Source organism: Gigantopelta aegis, chromosome 12, assembly GCF_016097555.1.
Source record: "Gigantopelta aegis isolate Gae_Host chromosome 12, Gae_host_genome, whole genome shotgun sequence".
NCBI classification, from domain to species: domain Eukaryota; kingdom Metazoa; phylum Mollusca; class Gastropoda; order Neomphalida; family Peltospiridae; genus Gigantopelta; species Gigantopelta aegis.
Window position 1 is genome coordinate 50699567 of NC_054710.1, and position 26289 is coordinate 50725855.

The window sequence follows — 26289 nt, forward strand, 5'->3', positions numbered from 1 at the left end:
ACCTCCGGAACAATGGCTCCATGCCTCCGGAACAATGGCGACATCACCTATTGTTCGCATATAGTACAATGGAGACGTCTCCTATTGTTCGTCTGAGCACAATGGCGATGTCACGGATTGTTGACATTAGTACAATAGAAATGCATCTATTGTGTTGAGAGGATGACTGGCATTTTTCAAATTTTGGCGGGAATGACCTGGGTCGGTTTTTAGGTGCGATGGGGTCGCTTCAAAAGTACGTTTTGAAGCCATTGAAATGGTTTTTTCACTGGATGTATTTATAAACGTGTTGTAACACGTCTTTTGTTTACGTTATTTGAATCGAGGGTGAAAGGTTGTATTTATAAATGTGTTCTTTTATCCAATCATAATCATCCATTTTAACGAATGCGTTTGAATGTGTCCAATCATAATAATCCTTTGTAACAATACGTTTCAATTTATCTTATAAGTTAAAGAAAAGTATAATTATTTAGTATTTAGAACGATTGCATTCAAAGATGAGCACTAACGATAAGAGACATGCTATCTATTTTAGTTGGAAATACGTGTTACGTTCGGAATGTAGTCTTGATGAAACTATAGTGAACAAATCGAATCTCTGGTTTAAGAAACATAATGAATGTGTGATGGATGCCAAGCGTTCCTTCTGCGATTTAACAACCAGTACCAAGCTAATAATAATCAGGAAAATACGTCCAACTCGTTTCCTGGTGGATGAAGTAGATGCAGTTGAAAACAGAAAATCATTGGAAAATTTGTTAACCCTGAGTACCGCGTTTGAAGTATGTAAACTGATTCAACGTCTGTGTAAAGAAATGTGTATGGGATGCATGTTCGACGAGGAGAGAACTCACACCTGTAAAACACTGTCCCACGAGGATATGCTCGAACGATACTACACGACTGCTTGGGTTGAACTGAATGAAGATGACGTCATTGGCAGGTGGAAACATCTCGTGTGTGCAGATCCCGTTTTTATTAAACACTCCTGGATTTGTTTTGTGTCAATATCAATGTAAAGACTATTTGGATATTAACGTTAAAACTGTAGAATGGATGGACACTTTAAAGCACCAAGTACTTAAAATTCTGCGTTTGGAAGATCGACTTGTAAACTGAATATGTATACGACTGAAATTAAGCTTATATACTACACTTGTTTAGTTATAAATTAACGTTAAATATACTACGCTACTTCAGTTCAGTCATGGCACCCAAAGCGAAAACAAAGGGTTTCAACGAAACTGAAAAGAATGTACTTGAAAAGTATTACAGTAAACCTAGAGGTGCTGGGGCGTTCTACGGTCCGAAGAAGTTTCACAGCGCTTTGAAAAGACGTGGTTTGAAAACATACAAGTTAAGAACAGTAACACAATGGTTGAACGACAAAGATGCATACAGTTTGCACAAACCAGTGAGCCGTTCATTCAGACGTCTCCGTGTTCGTGTTAACAAAAAGGATGAGATGTTTGATATGGATCTGATGGATGTTAGTCGACATTCAAAAGTTAACAATGGAATTAGGTACCTGCTTATAGTTATTGACATTTTGTCAAGATATGCGTGGGCCATACCACTAGTTAACAAAAAACCGGAAACGGTATTAGAAGGATTCAAAACTGTTTTAAAAGATGGTCGAATTCCCAAAAAAGTTCGGGTTGACAAAGGTACCGAGTTCACTGGATTATTCAAGCAGTTTCTTTTAAAAGAAAACATTAAACTGATTGTCACGCAGAATGAAGATATTAAAAGTAACTTCGCAGAGCGATTTATCAGGACCATTCGGTCACTTCTCGCTAGGTATACGACTTACAACAATACACAAAAATACATAGACGTTTTAGAAGATCTAGTACACAATTATAACAATACAGTACACTCGTCCCTGGGACAGTGGGCACCGGCTGATGTAAATAAAGCAAACGAAATTAAAGTGTGGAGTCATCAGTATGTTGAACCCATGGTTAAGAAACTTAAAGTAAAGAAACCATTAGCAAAATTTGTATTTAAAGTGGGTGATTTAACAAGAATCAGCTATTTGCGTAAATCATTCACTAAGGAGCAGGACTTGAGGTGGACAGAAGAGTTGTTTAAAATACATTCTAGAAGTAGACGACAAGGTATTCCAATCTACAGACTGAGAGATTTTCACGACGAAGTACTGAAAGGTATATTTTATACGAGCGAACTACAGAAAGTGAATAAAAATCAAGACATTCTGTGGAAAATCGAAAAAGTGTTAAAAAAAGAAGAAGGAAAAGGGAAAAGTGTACTATTTGGTTCGGTGGTTAGGATGGCCACCTAGCTTCGATTCGTACGTAGAAGAAGGAGAACTGAAAACTGCGTGAGTCATGGAGAAGTACATTATATTGAAGAGCACGGATTCAAAAGCAGTTTTTTCCCGATAACAACCCCTATCATTTCCGTGTGAAATTAAACCAGAGACTAGCGTTTGAAGGTGTATGGATTGTGTCTCTTGTAGATTTGAATTTTGGGAAAACTGATATTCATAGTATGAACGATTTACAAGTGAACGTGTTGTGTAATTTGTGTGACAGCAGTCTAGTAGGTGATAGTTTTGTACCTTTACTGAGACGTGTTCATTTACGAGACGGTCCACGGTATGAGTTTAATACATTGTGGAACATTCCTGTTGTAGTGAAAGAGATTTCCTATATTGAAATACATATAAAGGACACATCCACCACTCCAGTCTCATTTATCAAAGAAAACACGAGTGTGACACTACTGTTACGACGTTATCCATTTTTAGAGTAAATTATTATGGATCCGGATGTAAATAAATGGTTAAAGTATTTCGATAAAGAAACAAAGAATGTTGTTAGGTCAAATAAGCAAGTAGGATCAGGAGTTGGTAATTATAAAAACAAGTGGTTTTCTTATATGATTCCAATGATACCGAGACATGTCAACAGTGACGTGAACAACAAAAAACCTAAAATAGAAGTGACGTCACAAACACAAGACGTGGTAGAAAGGGCCGAAACTGAACAGGAATGTACCAGGGCTATAAAACGTAAATCTGGCGAGCGAATCGTCAGAAGCAAAAAAGTCAGACGAACGACACAGCAGAAAAAACGAGCTCCCGCATCGAAGTACAAATCAGCTATTAGTGAAAAAGATATATTTGTATAAATAGATAAATAAAAATTCATGCTATGTCGTTGCTTACAGAGAAAGACTTTGTGGAAGGTTTACCTAATGCATTGGACCTGTTTACTATGCCCCCATACCAAACGAGCGTGTTTCAACATTACTACGTAGACGTCAGACCTGTTAGTCAAATTACAGATTCGTCACCAGTAGAATTTCAAAATTGCAAACAGTGGAAGCGACTACGTGGATTTGAAACGTAGTCGTTTACATGTCAAGCTAAAGGTCAGTCATTCCGATGGAACGGATCTAGGTAAAGATGAACACGTGGCACCAGTAAATCTATTCATGCAAGCCCTGTGGTCACAAGTCGCCGTATATCTACAAGGTCAGCTGGTGAGTTCGGCCAACAATCACTATCCCTACAAAGCCTTTATTCAAACTTTACTGAATTACGGAGCAGAGGCCAAACAATCGCAACTTCAGTCCCAATTGTTCTACAAGGACACTGGTGAAGTACAAGCGGACATCGAAAGCACCGATCCCATGAATGGAACTAATTCTGGACTGGCCGATCAAGGTCCGCTCATCGCTGAAAGTAAAATCCTTACTATGGAAGGACCTCTGTGTGAAGATATTTTTAACATGGGAAGATATTTAGTAAATGGAGTGGATATGACAGTTAAGCTATTTCGAAGCTCCATACCTTTTTGTTTAATGTCTGGAAAATCGGGGCAAGAATACAAGATCGTTTTACAAGATATTTACTTCAAGATATGTAAATTAAAAATGAACAGTGCTCTAATCTTAACGTGTAGCCTACTGGAAAGTATTCCCCCAAAAGAAACACAACAAGGCTCGGAAGGGTTCGAGGGTTTATTCTCTCGATCACACCATACGCGTGGTTCTTCGCTGTGGGCGATGAACCGTATAGGATGATAACACTATTACATGTACGTGGGCTTCATCCTGTAAGTGCCAAAAGGAAGTCTGAAGATAACGAAAGGCTCAGGAAAAGGAAAAGGCAACTGCAAGTCGTAAGTATGTAACGTGTTGTGTCACTGTCCACACTCAGCGCTGCACGGACCTGACTCACGACCACGTGACACCAAATACACATAACCATTGGACAGAATCAACCAATGGCTCGTCCCTAGCCAGTATGGCGAGAAACAACCATAAAAGGCTTTGTCTAATGCACCAATACGATATTCTCAATGCAGATTGAGAATATCCTATAATAAAATAAATTGAATCCTAAAATAAATATTAATAGTAATAGATCAAATATGTTATTTATATACAAACGGCCAAATATTTAGTCCCCGTTACATACTCCCCCTAGTTGTGAAATGACGTCCTCGTCATTTAATGTCATATGACCCCAGTGAACTTGTAACAATCTGCAGTACTGCATTTACTGCTTCTATCGGCATCCGATCAAATAAGTTCATTGAAGCCATATCCGTGAGAATTTTTACTCTGTCCTTCCAGTCACATCCCAAAGACTTGATCATGGCAAAATCCCCATGTGTCATCCACTTTGGAGGCCGTCTCTCCCTAATGGATCGTCTTGGAACTGGAACTGGAACTGGACTCCTAATGTCTTCAGATTCAGACACCAAATCTGCAACCGGCTCAACCTCTGCCGTCTCATCCGCAACTGTCTCATGGTCTGAACTAGCTACTTCACCTACAAGGGATGTCTCATGATCATCCGTTGACGAAGTGCTGTCTATACCCATAACACCAACAGAGTCCCTGTCAGCAGCAGGTGCGGTGCTGGCATCTGTTGGTTCTGTGACTGTTGCCTCTGTAACCAGCACAACAGAATCGACTTGAAGATAGTCTTCATCATCCGACGGGGTTGCTCCGTCGTCCAATTCCGTTGGGGGTATCTTTTCAGCAGTAACCTCAGTTGGCTTTTGTCGCTGTCGTTGGGTTGGTCGTCTTGGTTTTGGTGTTGGCACATCTGGAACATCAATAGCTATGGGAAGAGATCCGATTGGTAACAGAAGGTTCCTGTGAAGTGTTCTACTTTTACCATGTCCATTTTCCTGCCGCACCACAAACACAGGGATATCCTTGTTTGGCTGATCTTGGATAAGGTAAGGTTCCTCTTCCCATCTGTCGGCAATCTTATGTTTACCATCGAATGCCAATCTTCTAACCAAAACTCTGTCGCCGGGTTGCAGGATGGAACCCCGAACTCTGACATCATATCCCTTCTTCTGATGTTGTCGACTGTGCTCTGCTGCCTTAGACGCTAACCTGTATGATTCTTGCAGTCTTTGTCGTAAAGCTGACGTGTAATCATGTAGATTCTTCTTGTCTTGCATTGGTTCCAGACCCAAGGCAACATCAACAGGCAACCGTGGATTCCTGCCAAACATCAGAAAGAATGGTGCATAACCAGTGGAATCATGTCTGGTACAGTTATAGGCATGCACTAAAGGGGCTACATGGTTCTTCCAGTCAACCTTCTTTTCTGGATCCAGGGTACCAAGCATATCCAGTAATGTCCTGTTGAACCGCTCTGTCATTCCATTACCCATTGGGTGATATGGCGTTGTCCTTGACTTTTGTATTCCTGCGATTGAACACATTTCTTTCAAAAGCTTGCTTTCAAAATTTGCACCCTGGTCTGAATGCAACCGCTGAGGAAATCCATAGTGTACAATAAAGTTATTAAATAACACTTCTGCAGTTGTTCTAGCAGTCTGATTCCTCGTAGGTATGGCTTGAGCGTATCGAGTGAAATGGTCTGTTATAACAAGGATATTTTGGAAGCCGCCCTTTGAAGTCTCCAATGTAAGAAAGTCCAGGCAAACTATCTCAAGAGGCTGACTAGTTGTGATGTTGACAAGTGGCGCCCGGCTGTTGGTTGGACCTTTTCGGCGAAGACATCTGTCACAGCTCTTAATCCACTCATCGACACTCTTGGACATGGCTGGCCAGTAAAATCTATCCTTTAACAGAGCAAGTGTCCTCTCACGGCCCATATGCCCAATGTCGTTGTGGAGCCCTTGCAATGCCATGGGTCGAAACTTGACTGGGAGTACTAACTGCATCTTCTCATCTCCATTAACCAGTGTAGATCGATATAAAACTCCCCTGTACAGTTTCAGATGGTCAAACTCCCGGTACAACGCTAGTGCTTCTGCTGAGCGAGGCAACCCTTGTAGAGATGGTTTTGTACCTTGTGTCAAGCTTCTCAGGAATGGTTCTAGGGTTATATCTCCAGTTTGGTGATGTCTCCAATCTCTCAAAGTCATGTTATTGATTGAATGTCCATCTTCATCCTCGTCATCAATTACATCCGAGGACATACAAAGACTTTCAATATAACTGGGAGTCTGACATGCTGCTGCGATCGCCTTGATGGATTCAGAGGTAATACCTAGCTGCTTTTCCCCACTGTAGTTATTACCTGGGAGGCGAGAGAGCGCATCAGCATCTGCATTGCTTTTCCCTGTCCGGTACTGAATTGAAAAATCGTAAGACGCTAAGGAGGCTAACCATCTATGGCCTGTGGCATCTAGTTTAGCCGTGGTTAATACATAGGTGAGAGGATTGTTATCCGTAAACACAACAAACTTGTGGCCATATAAATAATCACTGAATTTCTCAGTAATTGCCCATTTCAGTGCCAAAAATTCTAGTTTGTGTGCTGCATAATTTCTCTCAGTCTTTGACACACCACGGCTTGCATAAGCTACCACCCTCTTCGTACCCTCTTGTTCCTGGTAGAGTACTGCCCCAAGACCAGAGCTGCTTGCATCTGTATGCAATTCAAATGGAAGAGAGTGGTCCGCATACGCCAAAATAGGTGGCGAGGTCAACGCCCGCTTCAACTGATCAAAAGCATTTTGTTGATCTGCTCCCCATACCCAATCCACCACAGCTGATCTTTTCTTCGATGACCTCTTCTGTTTAGTCCTGGTTGGTGGAAGTAGAATCGTAAGAGGCCGTGCTATCGTAGAGAAATTAGAAATATACTTACGATAGTACCCAAGAAATCCTAGGACCTGTCGCAACTGCTCTGGATTAGTAGGTTCTGGCCAGTTGACAATCTTTTCTATCTTTTCAGGATCTACCTTGACGCCATCCACGGACACAATGTGCCCTAGATATTTGACTTGATCCTGAAAGAAACTGCATTTCTTGGGTGCCAACTTGAGATTGTATTCCCGAAGACGGTTAAATACCAATTCCAGTCGATGAAGATGCTCTTCAAATGATGATGAAAATACAATAAGATCATCAATGAATATACAACACTTCTGCAGGTACAGATCTCCAAGACAATCTTCCATGAGTCTCTGGTACGTTGCAGGACTATTAGTCTGTCCAAAACCCATACGATTATACTCATAGAAGCCGAGTGGTCCTACTGTAAACGCTGTCCTGGCTTTATGTTCTTCAGCTATCTCCACCTGATGGTATCCACTCTTCATGTCAACAACACTGAAGAACTTCGAACCAGCCAGACAATCAAAAATCTCTTCTGTCCTAGGCAAAGCATACGAATCCTTTACGGTTTGTTGATTCAACTGCCGGTAATCAACGCACATCCGTAAAGAACCATCTTTCTTCTTTGCAATCACCACTGGTGATGCCCACGGGCTGTGAGATCTCCGGATGATTCCACACAACAAAAGCTGTCGTAAATGTTGTTTGATCTCTTCGTACATAGCCGGCGGAATGCGGCGATGTCGTTGCTTGAACGGGGTACTGTCAATAAGCTCAATTCTGTGCTGTACCTTAGTACAGTGCCCAATGTCGAACTCACTTGCAGAAAAGACATCTTGATACTTTAAAATCAAGTTGGTCCCCTCCTGCAACTGCTCCGGAGTTAGTCCTTGTGAAGGTAGAGTAATCTTCTGCAGCAACCACTCGTCATCTTCCTCCTTTTGTTCTACGTCTTCCAAAGTTACTTCTTGTATCTCACACAAGAGGCCCTTAGACGGAATAACAACGGTCTGAGTAGTTACATTGGACAATCTTACCTCCACTGGAGAATTGGATCTGTACTGGTACCTAAATACAACAGGCGATACCTCTAAGTCTGGATGATCACATTTCCCTGTTGTTGCCATCATCGCACATGTATCCCTGTAAGGAATCTTCTTATCCAGGTACCCAGGGATAGTAATGGTCGAATTAGGTGAAATAGTAATGCTATCTCTCTGTGCACTCCTAACCAGACCTAATCTACCCTTACACCGTGAAAGTGTCTTGTCCTGTAACACAATGCTCCTGAAAGCAAGGTACCAAGGTGTACGCAATTCCGCTACTTGTAGAAATCTATCACCATAAGTTTGGCGACATTCATCTAAAGCAGAGGTTAAAACATTTGTTCCCAATAAAATTGGAACACTAGCGTTGTAACTGCTATCCGGAACAACCAAAAACAAACAAAACCTAGGTGAATCAGTCAAACCCTGTAACACCACAGTCGTTTCAATATATCCTTTATATGGTAGTGACTGACCGTCCGCACATTCAATATTCAACAGATCAGTCAGAGGATGAATATCTGCTTCCTTGAGATAATTGGAATAAAAGGTTTCGCTGACTGTTGAAACAGTGGAACCTGTATCCAACAAAGCTGTACACAAATTACCACCAACAACAACGGAAACCTCATTCGCTTCACCAATGAGACCCTCTGGAATGGAAGAGAAAACCTTGGAGCATTTGCCTGTGCCAACTTTTGTTTGCTCCCCAACAAAAGTGGTCTTCAGTTTAAATCCAGAGGCTCATTTCTGCAACCTATGGCTATGTGTCCAACTTGTCCACATTTCCAACACTGTATCTCCTTTCGACGTTGTGGAGTTCTGCCTGAAGAAAACTTATAAGTCGAAGGTGTGGTGGGTGGCTGTCTATCAGGTGTGGGACCTCTGGTTGGCCTGTCATGTAACTGAGTCTCTAACTTGTCGAATCTTGAAGAAAGTTGGTACATCATGGCCTCAAGTTTCTTGATACCCTCCATTTCGGACGGTGGTGGAGGTGGAGCGAGCAAACTCCTCTTGACCGGAACAGGCTTCTTGGTGGGTTGCTTCGTCCCGATGAAATCCGAAACCATATGGTTCTGTTCAACTCGGCGCAGCTCCACTCTCAGTCTGTCAAAATTTTGGATCTTGTCAAAGATATGGCCACTACAATCCTTGATCCACTGTTGTAGTCCACCCCAAAATCTAGTTCGCAGCATGTGGTTGGCATTCATCTGATCTGCGTTGCCCTTAAAAGCTCTATAAAACAAATCCTCTACTCGACAACCCCAAGACGAAACATCTTCGCCATCTTGTTGCCGAGCGCTGTAAAACTCGCCAAGAAGTGCCTCACCCTCATCAACCGACCCATAAATACTTTGTAGTTTATGAACCAACTGACTAAGGCTAGCATCAGAACCTAGGCGCATTGCAACCTTAGCCGCATCGCCTTTAAGAGACCGCCTGACTGCCTGGGTAATTACCTCAGGAGAGTGCTTCTTGTCCCTCTTAAGACAATCTATCTCATAGACCCAAGTATCAAAAGAACTTTCTGCTTTGACACCAATGTCACCTGAGAAAAAAGAAATTCTGGGTGGTTGACTAATCTCAACCGTGCTAACAACTGGTTTCTGTTCTTTCGGTTCAGTTCCTCCTAGCGATTCAGCATAAGCTAAAGCCCAAGCTTTGAAGTCATCGGGGCTATCCATCTTGGGTTTGATTCCAAGTTTCTTAAAAGTGGAAAGCAAAGTTGGAACCTCTTCCATGGTAATATGGTCAGAAGTAGATGTATCATCTTCCAAACCACTGGCCTCAAACAGACCTCCAAATTGTGCCATCCTGAAAATCAATGAAATATAACGTTATAAATGACACCTGCAAGAGAAACAAAATGCTTTCTTTTCCTCGAACAATGCCAAGGTATCGGTGCTGAAATTCAATCCAAACAATATAAAAATTATGAGCAAATAAATCACATTTAGGTAATATCAATACACATCACAATACATACAGGAAATACAGCATACATACAACAAGGGATTTATGCGAGTATCTATTCACTCTGTGCCACTTTCTGATAAAGAAAGTGTCAATTCCAAACAAGAACAAGGTGTATCACTGGTGATCACCTCTTGGTCAATTAAACAAACATCAAATATTCACACGTCAAACACCTTGAATCTGGCAACACACCCTGGGTGCACTACTATAAGACAGAACGCCTTAAAACTAGCACCCAGATTAAATACCTTGAAAGTAAACAACACCCAAAATATTTGTGCAACTACAACTCTAAGGCCAGGATGTCACTAACACAACCTGAAATAACCCATTCACATCTGCGCTGCTGTGTATGAGTGTGTGTGTATGTATGTGCATCAAGAAAGAAAAGCTGAAAAGAAACAGTACTCAGCAAGACAGCAAAAGAAAACAAAATTTAGAATTGTGCAATGCAATGTGTATTAAATGCAAAACAATTACTAAAATTAATATCAGGTGCAACCTAACAATAATATAGTTATAATTAAACTATTTTAGTTCCTAACTATTATTGCATTACATTATTTCCAGTTATGGAGTCCCTATCTAATTTAATTTCTATTCAATACTACAGGATGCTTTTTGTCATTTAAAATGACACTAAACTAACATTCAAATAACCCACAGCAAGGATGAAGATCACAGAATGCTAAATTAAATAGTATGTCATCACATCAAGAATGGGGAAAACAAAAATTCAACAAAAAAATCAAATCAAAAAAAAAAAAAAAAAATCACAAATAAACAAACATTACACTAAGTAAGGATGAAGGAAAAAAAAAAAATCAGGAATAAAACACAATAACTAACATTACACCAAAAAAATTCAGGAACAAACCACAAATTAAAAGAAATAATTCAAAAAAAAATTTAAAAAAAAACAAAATTAAACACACAACTCACATTAAGTTATTAACTAAATTATTATTATTATTATTATTATTTTTTTTTTTTTTAAATTAAATTTAAAATAAATACATTCAAATTAAAGCAAACAATCACTCGCTAAAAAAAAATTTTTTTTTTATTAATATTAAACGAGTGATATATTTACTTATTTACTAAACTTAGTATTATATAAATAAACCAGGTCACAGAAACCTATATAAAAAAAATATATTCACCAACTTTAAACCATGTCACAAGTTCGTTGAAATTATTCCACAACTTTGTAGCCAAAAAAAAAAAAAAAATATATATATATATATATCGGTACAAAAGTATACCTCAAGTTACATTAGATTTTTTTTTTTTTTTTAAATCCAACAATAAACTAAGTACAATTAAGGAAAAAAAAAACCTACTGGCAAGTTTTGTTTACATCCGAGTACACATATGCAATAATAATGGACATGTAAGTACTCACATATACATCATGAAAAGAATATATGAAGTTCAGCAAACACAAACTGAAACTTTCAAACACTTGTTATGAAGTCATTGTTCACATCACTGTCACAAATACACAAAAGTATTTCCGTTCCTCCACTGTCCCTGTGTCCTTGGAAACAGGATGTGACGTCCGATGGTCAGGCGATGTGTCCCATTCATCAGTGTCCGAGAGAGCCTCGCGTCCCTACGTCGGCTCCATTGTAGCCTACTGGAAAGTATTCCCCCAAAAGAAACACAACAAGGCTCGGAAGGGTTCGAGGGTTTATTCTCTCGATCACACCATACGCGTGGTTCTTCGCTGTGGGCGATGAACCGTATAGGATGATAACACTATTACATGTACGTGGGCTTCATCCTGTAAGTGCCAAAAGGAAGTCTGAAGATAACGAAAGGCTCAGGAAAAGGAAAAGGCAACTGCAAGTCGTAAGTATGTAACGTGTTGTGTCACTGTCCACACTCAGCGCTGCACGGACCTGACTCACGACCACGTGACACCAAATACACATAACCATTGGACAGAATCAACCAATGGCTCGTCCCTAGCCAGTATGGCGAGAAACAACCATAAAAGGCTTTGTCTAATGCACCAATACGATATTCTCAATGCAGATTGAGAATATCCTATAATAAAATAAATTGAATCCTAAAATAAATATTAATAGTAATAGATCAAATATGTTATTTATATACAAACGGCCAAATATTTAGTCCCCGTTACAAACGCACAACAAGCTGTTTGAAAAGTCTAACGCCGTGTACCCCTTCACTAAAACCGAAGTCAAATTGAGTAGTATTCCATCAACACAACAAAGCTACGTGTGGGACAGTGTATACCAGTCGCAGTGTCCAGGTAAACTGATTGTTGGATTTGTCGACGGTGACGGTGTGAGTGGATCATACACAAAGAACCCGTTTAACTTCCAAAGTTCATTCGTGAAAACGGTGGGTTTATATTTGGATGGAGTCAGTGTGCCCAGTCGACCCGTCGAAGCAGATGATGTCAGTGCATACGTGAATTTGTTCGAAGGTGTTAATAGCTGGAACCTGGATTGTGGAAATTATATTGAAAGAACTGAATTTTCTTTGGGAAATGGCCTGTTTGTGTTCAACCTTGAACCCGTTTTAGTGGACTCTGATTATTTAAGTTTATTAAAGAACGGTAATTTACGGCTAGAAGTGCAGTTTAAATCTGCATTGACAAAGACTGTCAGTTGCATAGTGTATGGTGAATTCCCCAGCTTGATTGAAATCGATCAGACCAGGAACGTGTTTGTTAAATAAAATCATGAATGGTATACAAATGCAATGTGCGATCAATTGTGACCCAGATCTTCGTTCGTACATCGTTGGTGTGTATTCCAGTAATACTTTACCACGAATAACTCGTGGTGGACAATGGGGGTGTATTGTAAACACGGACCCATCTCACCTTCCCGGCAAACACTGGGTGGCGTTCTATTTTAACAAAAACAAAGCAGAGTTTTTCGATAGTTTTGGGAAACCACCTGAGTACTATAACAAGAAGTTTGTAGAATTTTTAAAGAAACACAGTTCATCTTATGTTTATAATAGCAAATCCCTTCAAATGATAAATAGCAGAACGTGTGCATTTTATTGTTTGTATTACCTGCTACAGAAATGTAAAACTGAACTGATAATGAACGAAATTGTGAATCAGTTCAGTGAAGATAAATTACAGAATGATGTATTTGTATACAATTTTATATGTAAATACTTTAGATACTGTACGCAATCGTGTATTCCATGTAACTCACTACATATTGTAAACAATAAATAATACAGTATACTACAGCAAATATGCATTATGTTGTACATTATTAATAAATTGATGTGAAAATTGTGTACGTTGTCATGTTATTATGTTTCTTTGTTGTGAGACCTTACTATTATCAAGAGGTGTTTACTCCAGTATTTTATTATAATTGTTTACTCGAAAGCAGAGGAGTAATAATTTCAAAATAAAAACTTTTCTGAATAGGTATCCGAACAAAACACCATCACAAGTCAGTATTCCAAACCACATTTCTGAACAGGTATCCTAAAACACTTTTGTGAATAGGTATCCGAACAAAACACCATCACAAGTCAGTATTCCAAACCACATTTCTGAACAGGTATCCTAAAACACTTTTGTGAATAGGTATCCGAAAAAACACCATCACAAGTCAGTATTCCAAACCACATTTCTGAACAGGTATCCTAAAACACATTACTGAATAGATATCCTAAAACACATTACTGAATGGGTGTTCCAAAACACATTATTGAATGGGTATTCCAAAACACATTACTGAATGGGTATTCCAAAACACATTACTGAATGGGTATCCCAAACACTTTGAATTTAACTATCCAAAGCACATAATTTTACATTAAAATAAGAAATATATAAAATATAATGTGTTTTGTTTATTTACTTCCTCTTTTTAAAACAAATATACTGAACAACACATTAAATGCACCAGTATTCTTATTGCTATAAAATAGTTTACTGATAAGTACAATACGTTAATTTCAAAATAGTTTACTGTTAAGTACAATACGTTAATTTCAAAATAGTTTACTGTTAAGTACAATACGTTAATTTCAAAATAACGTAGGTTGCACCACTGATGATTTCCCTTTGCTGTTCATTATATTTATGCAGTGAGATTTTGTCTCAAAGTAACACATATATTTCCGTTCGTCTGTTTTAAGCTTCTTCTTTTTTTACACAAAAACCCAACCTCCTATATGATCGCCGTACTTTGCTACTAACAGTTTGCCAGGAGATTCAAAATGCTTGCAATGTCATGGTGTGACCGCAGTGTCATCTCTACTCTGTACACATAGCAGAATGTTTACATTAACACCTAGCCTCCTTTATGATCGCCATGCTGTGCTAATAAAGAGTTTCGACAATTATTGCGGTGACAGGGTGTGACCGCTACTGATTAAATATCCTATCAGGTAACACAAATATTCGGTCACACATGACTGTTTGAAAGCGGACAGTCGCTTACATTACAGTTTTTGTTTTCATAGCCACAAGTGATCGTGCAAGCAATTCTGATTACGAAAATATACTTCTTATAGCTGGACTTTCTATTTGTTTGCCATATACAAGCATGAATACATAGCTCATTTGGGTGTATGTTCGCTTCAGGTGCTTGCGTTGCTCGGTGGATCCATTTAGCTGATTGCGGTTACTCCGTCCCAACCAGTAAATCACAACTGGTATATCAAAGGCTTTGACATACACGTGCTTTACTGTTTGTGAGAACCTACATCTAAAAGATCCAGTGTTGCTAATGGAAAACAATGGTTAATAATTAATAAACCAATGCTCTCTAGTGGTGTTGTTAGAATATATATATATATACACACACACACACACACACACACACACACACAATCGTAAGTCCACCACAACTTTGTTTCCCAATTATCCTTTTTAAATGTACTTATTTCCATTACTCTTAATATCTGTATTCAATGACAAAATAACAATTCATTCAATATCATGAACAAATGTACTTGCTTGGATTAGTAGTACATACAATTTATTACATTTGTAAAATAAACAACAGCGAAAAATACATGTTACATCTAATCCTGTGCATTTACAAACATTCACTTCGGTCACATGTTTTAAAGGAATTTCTTCCCGGGTGGACCAAGATCTGCCTGTCTCTTCAGAAACAAAACAACTGGTTTCTTCTTTCCATTCTTTACCATGACTGAATGTGATTTGATTATGTGAATGAGGTTTGCTCGCTTCCTATTGACAACCATGCTGTTTTTAATGTCCGGACTGGCCAATGGTCTATGTAACTGTGAACATACAAATGTATAGAATAAACTTAAGTATGCTATTCCGGTTCACTCATTTCAGAAAGATCTGAATGATTAGATTCCGACTCGCTTTCTTCTTCTTCTGTCAGGTCTACATGTGGTATAATGTCTTTCATGATGGGTTTCAACAGTAGCTTGATCTTGTCCTTTATCACTGTGTGATCTGTGTTAGGATCTGTTTTGTTTAAACTATCGAATATAAATCGAAACAAAGGTGCTTTTGAAAAATACTTTGTAAATTCAATGATAACAATCAGTGTTTTGACTAATTCATGTTCCCACAGTCGCGCTAGTTTTCTCTCTATCCACTCTTGTGTCTTTCCTTGCTGTTGATATTTCTTACGTCTGAGTTTCATGTCTTCTAGATGGTTTGCACGAACACGACCCCACACACGTTGTAAGCCGACATTCTGCCATTCTATAGTCGGATCATGATCTCGTTTATCAAACATGTGTTTTCCGTCTCCTTTCTGCGAGTTAAAAATGTCATGACTGTTGGTGTCTTCATCATGGTATTTGGTGCGTTTTCGGGGTTGTACCAATTCGTTCTCAGGACACCACGTTTTAATATGGCGTTGTAAGTCAGTCATATTACCAAACAAAACGCCACAATCGGTACAAGCAGTAGCCATAATAAATGAACCTGTTTCGTCACCAGATTCGCCCAAGTCTTCGTCAGTATATTCCTCTTGTCCCAAATTGCTACCGGTTTCAGAAAATGATTTAACAGTGTCTACGGCTCAGGTATCTGAAGGAATCTGACTGTCGGGCGGCGAAGAAACGTCTTTTAAAGTATTACTGTTACGCTTAATTCCGTGGTCTGTGGGTTGAGTGGACTGCAGTTGTTGGATCCGTGCTGGAATGTCTAAAATATTGGGTTTAAGTCTGTTATTCTCGTGAGTTGATGGTCGCAAATCGATCGTGAGATTCCCATAAGGTTTCTGAACAGCAGTCTCATAAACTGACATAAAACGATCACTATTACTGGGGTAAATTCTTCTCGCAAACAAGTTCACTTGCTGTCTGTCAATGGGTGAATTGAACAAAGTCACATAGTGAGAGTTGAGAGCAATATCACGTGACTCCTTGCCTCTTGGAAACAAGTTTTGTAACAGAAGAAAATTAGTTACATTCTTGTGATGTGAAGTCCTTGTAAATAACTGAGAGATGCGTTTGTCATCCTTGGCCTCGGTCATATGATCATCCAGAATTAAAACATTGTTGTTGCGTGCATTAAAGAAATCGTCGTCCTGTAAGTTGTAGGGGATACCTTTCTCAAACTGCACTTGGGGCATTCTTTCACGAATAGTGTGGTAAAGCGGCTGCCACTCTGTGTAACACCATATGATGTTGTTAGGTGTTGGCTTGATGAGTCCTTTTTGGAGTATTTGATACATAAACATAGTTTTTCCACATCCACTTGGGCCCACAAAAACAGCATTAGACGGGATAGTAAATTTGAAAGGCTCTCCATATTGTTCAGCAGGTAATCCTGAAGTTGCTAACTGTGTCGCTGACAAAGACCTTTGAGGAGGAAGAGGAAGAGGAGGAGGAGGAGGAGGAGTATATGGAGGTAATTGAGGAGGAGGTGGAGGAGGGGTGTCTGGCCGGTGCATCTGTCTCCGATGCCTTTGCATATTATCATGTCTGGAAAAACTGTTCCCACACTCAGGGCATGATGTTGATCCCATGATGAATTTTGTTCAACTGAAGTCTGAATAGATTTAATCCACTTTCATCAACGTCTTGGATTGTCAGAGTGATGCGTGAATCAACAGAGCCCGCCTCTGATACATGCATTCTTGAAAGGTTTCAAGTAACTCAAAATTTCATTAATTAAGTCTGTCATAATTCACAACGCAAGCAGATCTGCTTACTATGAAATAGTACGGGCCATCCCAGCAGTCTGGAATGTCGACACCACGTGCGACATGTTTGAGTGACTCAATAGCTTCAGACTTGCATTTATACCACTGCGAACCCTCCGATAACACTCGCTCCGATTCACCACGGGGGTACGCCACAATGATCCAAGAGTACTGTTTGCTCATCTCAAATGCATTTACACAAATGAAGATTATTATATGCAACAGGCAGCTTTATACTAGCTGCTGGGTGTAAGTACCTCGCCTATCTATATAATCCTATCGTCTCTGGTTTAAAAACTATCTTTTTTTTAAATCTATTATTAACACACACACACACACACACACACACACACACACACACACACACACACACATGCATATATATATATATATATATATATATATATATATATATTAAAGGGTAGGCTATGAAATGGCGACAGTAGGTTTCTGTGGTCCTTCACCAAATGTGTTAAATAAAACATTTTATTCCATTGTAATATACTTTCTGTACGGTATTCTATATAAATTTGATTTAATGATACTTGGTGGGGTTTTTTCTTCTCACATACAATACAGCATGTAAAAACATATTTTACATGATTAAAAAATCGCAGTAGACAGCTTGTTTCCATTTATAAAAAGAAATCACACACACACGGACCCTAGATTATCGCCATTGCATTGCACGTTCTGACATGGCCAGACAAATCAAGCAGTACACACACACTGTGTTCACATCAAATGTTTGCTTTATAGCCACCAAAGTAAACGTTCACGTATCATATACCCCATTCACTGATCTTCGTGGATCGCTCACCGACTTTTCAACAAACTGTTTGTTGAAACCAATATTGCTTTAACAAATTTATCACATGGTCGTAGTATATCTTGACTGTTCATTTCTTAAACGACACAAAACATATAAAAAAGACACACGTTCTTATAGCTAAACAATATTTACTTACGTTCTGCTAACATAATGATGCACTCTAAAGTAAATTACACATGTAACATTGTCAGTTATTTAGAAGTTTACGACTCTTATTTTTGTCAGTTTTAACAGGAAACTTGACGTCGGTCTAACGGTTTAACTAAAATTTAATTTAATTAGATGATATTCGAGAAGAAAATAATTGGAACGGTATTATCGATATATTAAAATGAAACCAGACAGCTTAATATTTACATTTCAAGTACACAACTATAAATAAATCATTAAAAACCATCCACGATTCAAAGTAAACAGTTTCACCACGTATTTCGTAGTATCTATAAATAAAACTCGAAACTAGTTCATCGTAAAAATAGGTGTCTGACACCCATTATACCGGCGAACAATATGTGCATTTCTATTGTACTAATGTCAACAATCCGTGACATCGCCATTGTGTTAAGACGAACAATAGGAGACATCGCCATTGTACTATAGGCGAACAATAGGTGACATCGCCATTGTTCCGGAGGCATGGAGCCATTGTTCCGGAGGTGCATATCCATTGTATTGGAGGCGTTTCCATTGTATTCCCATTGTTGTCCCCGTTACGTAAAAAATATACTACTAATAATGTATCAGCACTTGTTGATAAAAGTATAAAATCCTCGGCAAACCTCGGATTTCATACTTTTATCAACAAGTGCTGATAAATTATGATATCACAAGACATTCAGGGTGTATCCTCTATATATTTAATGACAAAAACATTAAGAACACTTGGTAAGTTATCAACATCAAATGGCAAAATAACAAAATCAAACACCAAACCTGTTGAAATATTTCGATCAACACTACATTATTCACATTTCTTTCATATAGATTTACAAAATTTACATATCGCTAACATACTTTCAACGTAAACACATAATTTGTAGGAACTTTTGACCATTTACAGGCCCCTTTTCCTGGGAATTAGGCTAAATTAGAACCACTATCAACACAAAGCTATTCTTGTTGGCGAAAACGAAACCGATTTGGATATAACGGCACCTCAATGTAATGCGAGAATGATACTATTTTTAGCCATACATGTTGGGGGTTCCGATTTAGCCATATAGCCATAGATTGTGGTGCCGTTTCAGCCAACGCTATGATCCATTTTATCCAATTTGGTTCCATTTTTGTTTGGGACCGGTTTGGCATGGTTCCGTTTTCACTATAAACCGTTTCCGGAATGTCGCGCTTGCGCAGTTCTGAACTCCGAAGTCGTCTATTGGCAATGCAGTGCATGTATGACATCCTTCTGAACCGTTTGTTTGAATGGTTTGGAATTATTGCATGGCTGATGCGGAGACGCGGATTCAATGCAAAATAAATTAATACATAAATAAAATTATAATACAATCACAAAAAGATCGCCCGTCGAACTGGTAGTTGCATTTTTTAACTCGTGCGTCAGAATTTTTACTCGCATTTGGCGAGCGAGCAAGTACTTTTTGCACCCCTGTAAAACCGATAATTAAGTATAACAGTGAGTTACTAGTAAGTAAACAAGTAAACAAGCATAGCAATATCGTTTTATTTTGACATTGGTTACAATTAATTTGATAGATCGCTACAAAAGCAACACACCTCACTCGCACATTGTGCAAAATTTGTGATAATTCGGAACACCTCGGCTGATTACGAATAGAAATAGGCCGAAGTGTTCCGAATGATCGGAATAGCCCTATAGACAATACGACTTCCGCTTACAAACATCCAATGAGAACAGTTCATACATGTTCACTATTTTCTTTTTCTGAACGAAAGCTTTTCGGTTCAGTTTCAATTTTTCAAAAATTACATAAATTAAGAATATAAAATTTTCACCTTGCAAATTTGTTAAGGGGAACATATTTTTTTGGCGCGCAGAAATAAGATTTACGGACGCTGTACGGGCGTAGGCGCAATGGCCCCCGTCAAACGGCAGTCATAAATTAATGTTTGCCATTGTAACCATAATCTGATATAGAGTTTGTACCCGAATCGTCAGTCCAAGTCCTTTGCATATCCTTTGCATATCTTTGTATAATAATTGAAAAACATTCTAACAACAGTGTTCTTAAAAATTAAAAAATTTAATGATTTAGCTTTGTTGATCTGGCAAGTGTGAGGTCATGTGACACGCACTGAAAATTAATTCATCCTCCTCTATTTTAAGTCCATTTCTACGAGTCATGTGGACCCGATATCGGCAATTTTAAATTATTGGCTTTAGGGGGTTGTAAAGTTTTATATTTACATACTTATTTGTTTCAACTTTTTTGTTAATGACAATGGTCTAGAATTGGGAAGAAAAACCTCACAAATGAACGACAAGCAGACAACAACAAATCGGATGTTAATCGCGCGAACCGTGTATGAGAAAATAAACTGAACGGAGTTGGAAGCATAACGCATTTAGGGACGTTGACGATAAGTCATGCGTCATTTTCGCCATAGAATTTAAATAGTAACCGACCCCCTCTTGCAAAAAGTGTTTATTATTTCCTTCCAATTCACTATCCGACTTCCCACGTGTCCCAGACCTGTCGTCTGCTATTTGGGTGTGTCACCGACCCCCTCTTGCAAAAAGTGTTTATTATTTCCTTCCAATTCACTATCCGACTTCCCACGTGTCCCAGACCTGTCGTCTGCTATTTGGGTGTGTCAGCTGACCAGTCGAACATTTGTGTAATGACGTGCTACGGCTTGTATGGAGGCGCATAAAGGCCACATAATATTAACACAAATCTGTAACGTCACACATTGTAGTTTTAATCACTTTGAGCAGGAGTGCAGAAAGTACTCGCCCGCTCCAGTAAAAATTCTGACGAACGAGTTAAAAAATGCAACTACTAGTCCGAAGGGCGATCTGTTTTGTCTTTTTTTCTGAATGACTGTAATTTTATTTATTTATTATTATTATTATTTTGAATCTGCGACTCCGCATCAGCCTTGCCAGAATTCCACACCATTCAAACAAACAGTTTAGAATGATGAAATACATGTAGAATACTATTACGAGTTTTGACTAGATATATTTTTTTACGAAATGAGTGAATTTCCCAAACGTATTTGACCTGACGAAAGTGAGGTCAGATAGGGGCCTACGTTTGAGAATTTCACGTGTTTTGTATATAAAAAAAAGATATCTAGCGAAAACGAGTGTGTTATTTTATTTATTACCCTACTTCAAATCACGCAAATTATGAAAAAACAAAACAACAACTCAATTTTGCATTTCAAGACCGGATATCGATATTTGCATATTTAGCCGGTGCACGACTACGTGCCGCCACATTGAGAAATAGTCCGTTATACATCCGCTACTTCTCAGTGACGTTATCAGGTGAGTGGTGTAGACACACACACATATATATATATATATATATATATATATATATATATATATATATATATATATATATATGTGTGTGTGTGTGTGTGTGTGTGTGTGTGTGTGTGTGCGCGCGCGCGCGCGCGTTTATATTTATATTTGGTGACAAAAGGGTAAAACTAATGAATAATTCCATATTTTAACAAAACGCCCCCAAGAAACAAATGTTCCCGTTACGCCACTGGTTATGCTAATAATGATGAATTCACAATTCGGAACTGAATATAACAATTTATTGACCAAAATTCCAAACAATAACAGAATAATAAGTGTGTTTGCAGTTCACGGGAAAACTAAAGTTACAACTCTAGTCAATTTTAACTTAAACAGTTTGACGTTTAGCTGGCTGGGAACTTTGATTGATTATGTTTATGTTTATGGTGGATCCATAAATCGGTGCAGCGAAAATGGAACCGACAAAATCACAGCGGTTTTCATTGGACTCTGTTGTTGTTAAAGTTACAGTCTCTGGTTACCATATTATAACATCATGTATACATATGAAATACAAAGCTCAAATGCACTTTTAAAAAAGTCGTGTGCGTTCATTATGAACGGAGATCGTCAAAAATATACGCTCGATTTCTCGCTTGTGCCGCCATTGCTCGGCAAAGCACACGTGACACCCTGTTGTCAGTTTCAGTTAACACGTGCGTTTGCCGATTTCAAATTGTAGGGTTCGTCTCAAAAATGAAATGAGAAATCTTGCTCTGTACGAAGAACGTTCGGTTGAGGATACGGTACTAGAATCTTACGTTAAAACCGGTTTGATCTTGGCAATGTATTATCGACAATTGTACATTCCTATTTTAGAATTAATATTTATAAAGTGTTAGTAGAACTTTTAAAGTTTAGTTTGTATACCAGTAGCACATTGATCATGTATATATTTTTAAAATAAAATATATTAACGTAGACAACGAACGTTTTCACTTCTTAATTTTACGTTGTTTTTTTGTGGGTTTTTTTTTTTTTTTTTTTTGGGGGGGGGGGGGGTTAACGACATCAATTGGATGTCAAACATTTGGTAATTTTGACATATAATCTTAGAGAGGAATCGGGTGCATGTGAAGGGTAGGGTATAGGAGGTCGAAACCCTTACCTGCCCAAGCTTAAACAAAATTAAAATATATTTTCTGGGGGAGCATGACCCCATATAAACTTCGCTCAACACAGTCTATAACCCCAGCACCGCTGAAATCCCCGCACACGCGCGTTGGAAACCCGCAACATTTTGTTTTTAGCAAGGGATCGTTTATATGTACCATCCCACAGACAGGATATCGCATACCATGGCCTTTTATATACCCGCCGATGGGGATCGATCCTAGACTGACCGCGCATTAAAACCCCCACCTTTTTAATTGTAAGTCATGAATAAAAATAACATATACTCTTGTTACGTAAATCGAACACAACACCCTCTTCCTCTACCCCTGGAGCGTTACGTAATTATTAACACCCCCTTACATATAACGCGTATGCCAACCGCTGGCCACTAAAAATTTCAAGGCAAATCCCCCCACGGACCCCTGGAAAGGTGTTGTACCATACCTTTATGGATATAAATATCTTTTGGAGATATGAGACGACCCCTTGATCAAGAGAGTTAAATGTGTTCAAAATCACGTGAGAAGCTCAGCGCCTGCGCAAATCACGTAAAGTCCCAGTTCTACTGGCGTCCCGCTAAAAGAAGAAAAGCAAAGCTGGCCATTGCGTTTGCAGTTGACCTAGATAATGTAGATAAGTGAGCATTGCGAAACTATAGCGATGTGGTGGACCATTTATGTACCAAACAAAACTGAATCATCTATTCTAAATGCTTAAATAATCAAATTAGTCCAGGGACTGCAGCTTTAACAACTTGTTTTGACTGAAAGAGAGGGACGGCCATATCGGGACACTGTAACTGGGGCCAGTGTAGGAAGAAATTACGTTAGTCAGTTGTCGATGTTGTACTATGGATATATTGCTGTAGTTATTTATACTTTGCACGTTTTGATGGCCAGACATTTGCATTATTGCAGTTGGTGGGGCATTATTTTCTCTAAGTGTTTGGATCATCGTTTTTCTAGCGGAGTGGTTTGTTAGCCGTTTGCGTGTGAAACCCAACTGAATTCGCCATTCCTCATTATGGAGGCAAGTTTATGTTTTCCGACTGGACCTCGTTTGAACCATGAATGGTTATTTCGAGGTGCATTTCTTTTGCATTTGTGGCTAAATAAAACAGGGTATCAGAACAAAAATCAGTTGGACGTAATCGAGCATAGAGTTTGTAAAAAGAAACCGGACATCGTGGATCACTGGGGATAGCCCACGCACGTGGGTCTACTCCAATGCGTATTTTTGTTTGGCGTACATTATATTCCATAAACTCTTTGCCATCTGAATCCACTTTAAGGGTGACATCGCCCCATTTCATTGTATGATATGGTGTGACACTTCGAAGTAAAAAAAAATGTCTGGTGTTATTCCACCACAAAGTGTTCAAAATTGTTTCGAGGTTATTCCGACCCAGGGCATCGGAATCCCAGTGTTTGAATTTCGTCGCCTGATAGACTTTCGGAAGGGTAAGGCAGGTTGCCTAAACCTTCCATTTTCAGTACTTTTTTTTCGTCAATAACACTTCTCTTAGCTTGCAAAATTCTCTATCTCCCAGTAATGATTTTTCGTAATGAAGGGGAGTGAGGTACCTATCAAAGCTAGACAGTTTGGAAGTCAGGGAAGACCGTTCATAATCGTTGCCATTTGTTTTGTTTTAATGGATATAAAGAATCGACACTGACTATTACAAAGCTCACTTGGAGGTATCGGTTCGATAGGCCTTCTTTCCCCGCTCTCGATCACAAATTATTTGGAAGTAACGGTTTGATAGGCCTACGCTAACCGCTCTCGATCACAAATTACTTGGGGTATCGATTCGATAGGCCAACTTTCACCGCTCTCGTCACAATTTTTTTTACAAACTTTTAACATCATACTGGGTTTTACGCCAGGTGTTTTGGTTTCGATTTGTTTGGATGTAACTGTCGATATCTGATGTATCATCGAACTGATCAGCCGAATTATCAGCTGGTTCATCAAAAACATCATCCTTAAACAGTTCTTCATAGACATTGCCAGGGATATCATGTCCTGTCTCAAATGGATGGAGAGACGAAATAGTATCCTACACAAGGCTCCACCGGTAATGAGATACTTGCCTCACGTCACCAAAGTCAGTTTTCATGTTCTAAGTGGTTTCACAATTGAAATTATTCTGCCCCTAATCTTTCCATCTATTTTTACTAAAGTATTGTCATTAATCGGTGTGACCATATTGTTCATTGCGAACCTGTAGCAGACGAGTTTATGTTGTCACGGTAAAAAAAAAAAAAAAAAATGCATGTATGTATTTTCTTTTAAAGCATATATTAATCTTTCTTTTTATGAAAATAAATATGTTTAATTATTGTTTTGTTCATTATTTTATTTTAATTTCTTATTTAAAATTATTTCTCGCGCGGTCAGGTTTACATCAGCTTTTAATGAATGACATTGCTGAATCGATGAATGACATTTGTAGTAAAAGTTGTGGGATATTACTTACCTTGACTATGAGTGAACAAAATAGTCCCGTTATACCGATATGGGCGTTGTCTAACCAATCGAAAAGGACTCTGCTCCATGTTGACAAATCAAAATGCAGTTTGTAATACGCATCTGGTGGTAAGTACGAAATGTGTACGACACCGCTGTATCTTCACCAGGAGGGTAATAAACAACACTACATGTACCGCATTGTCAGTAGACTGCTTTGGTGGTCCGAACTGCGCACGCGGGACATAATATCGGAGACGGGTTGTAGGTAAAACGAAACCGTGCCAAAACGGCTTCAAACGAAACGTAGCCAAATTAGATGAAACCGATAGCTGGCTGAAACGGCATCACAGTCTATGGAATAGAGCCTGCATTATTGCTAAAATTACATTACATTTAATAATGGATGTTCGAACAAAACATTTTCAGGTCACTGTTATGTATTGAGTTATAAATATGACGTAAATGTGGTTTGCGCTTGTGACGTCATTGACGGAAATAAATGGCGATGTAGCCAACATTTATTTTAGGTGGGGAAATTCTTTTAATACATCTTTTGGTAGAATTGTGCTGTATTAATTGGTGGAGGACGGGGACTAGTGGATGCAAAACCAGCTAAAGTTAGTTTTGTTTAAAGACACCACTAGAGCCATGGGCGTCGATCGGTGGGGGACAGGTGGGACGCGTCCCCTTCAACGCCGGGGGACAATCTATATAAATATCCCCCCCCCCCACACACTTTTTCTTTTATCACACACACACACACACACACACACACACACACACACACACACACACACACACACACAATGTACACATACACACACACATTTTACAAATATTTTCAAAAGATTATAGTCAAAACATTTTGCATATAACATTTTAATAATGTCTTAGAAATGTTTCGATGACATTTTCAAAAGGTTTCATTTGAATCGTTTTGAGTATAACATTAGTATAATATTATTAAAAAAAACATTGACATATATTGTATGTTTCCTACAGTTCTGGCTAACGACACAAGTCCGTATGAATGATATCTAGAGTTGAGGTGGGGATACAATTTCATAGTGGTTGACACAAGCC

The 26289-nt window shown here is 38.7% G+C and overlaps 1 protein-coding gene across 1 annotated transcript in view; it reads left to right on the forward strand.

The window, feature by feature from the left end:
- Nucleotides 1-26289, forward strand: part of LOC121386500 (carcinoembryonic antigen-related cell adhesion molecule 6-like) — a 55926-nt gene that overhangs the window by 7566 nt on the left and 22071 nt on the right. The gene's annotated exons all lie outside the window — the stretch shown is intronic.